Below are 1,178 nucleotides of genomic sequence, written 5' to 3'. Positions count from 1 at the left end.
CCTTATACAATGTATACATGCACTGAAACATCACACTATACCCCATAAGTATGTACAACTATTATATGTCAATTATAAATAAAAAATTAATAATGAAAAATTAAAATAAAGAAAAAACCATATTGTACAGAACTTAGCAACAATGTACTTCATTCTAGTGTGCAAAAATACTGAATCTTCAGACTATAATTAATAATGATAAAATAAACCTTTGCAACATTTAAGATGCTAAATAACACTTGAAACTCAAGGAAACAAAAGAAACTTAACAATAGAATAAAGGCTATTTTGAGCATCTGTAATGCATTCACGACTCAACAAGTGAAAATTATTACATAACCAGCTTAAGCTGTGACACCTACAAGAAAATTTAATGCTGATTGTTTTAAAGTGTGGCTCTTTGTGCAAAAGAAATTCTAGAGATTTCCAAGAAAATACTCCCCCTATTGTCACCCTCCCATCCCCAAACCCTAATTAGAGTCCAGGGATGTCTAACATTTTGAGCTGATGGGACATTTATCAATTTGTCAGCTTACTCAACTATAACATAATATTTTATTAGCCTCTGTACTGAACTATCTATTTTAGAATGTTTATATCTAAAGAGGTGTAGGAAATAGAGACAGTATCTGCCTCCAAGTCCAGTTTCCTGACCAGTATAATAAATGTCATATCTCCCTCTGGGGCAAAGGACAGGCAGATTTGCTAGCAGTCTTTAAAAGATTGAGATTGCCTAAGCTCAGGGTTTCTCAGCTGTGACGCAAACCCACTGTGAAATCTGCATCACCTGTGGGATATGAGAAGCAAGAAAAATCAATTTAAGCAGAAGTTCATGCTAACTACTATGCTATGAGTAATAACATTCTTTTAAAAAAAGTATTCACAGGCAAAAATTGTAGTGCACTACAGCCTGGAACTCCTAGGCTCAAGAAATCCTCCCACCTCATACTCCCAAGTAGCTGGGACTACAGGGTTGTGCCACCATGTCAGCTAACATTCTTTTTTCTTGAATCAGGAGTCTTGTGTCTTCTGCTGGCATCTATGAACTTGTTAGCTTACAAGTAGGTTAAACATCTCAGACTCTTCCTAGTTTTTGACACTAATAAGCAGACTCCAAGAAGGAGATTTGCATGTCCCAAATCAATGGGAAATGCTCTTGGATCAACACCATTGTGGCA

The sequence above is a fragment of the Pan paniscus genome, chromosome 4 (assembly GCF_029289425.2).
Source record: "Pan paniscus chromosome 4, NHGRI_mPanPan1-v2.0_pri, whole genome shotgun sequence".
Taxonomy (NCBI): Eukaryota; Metazoa; Chordata; class Mammalia; order Primates; family Hominidae; genus Pan; species Pan paniscus.
This window is presented reverse-complemented; position numbering follows the sequence as displayed.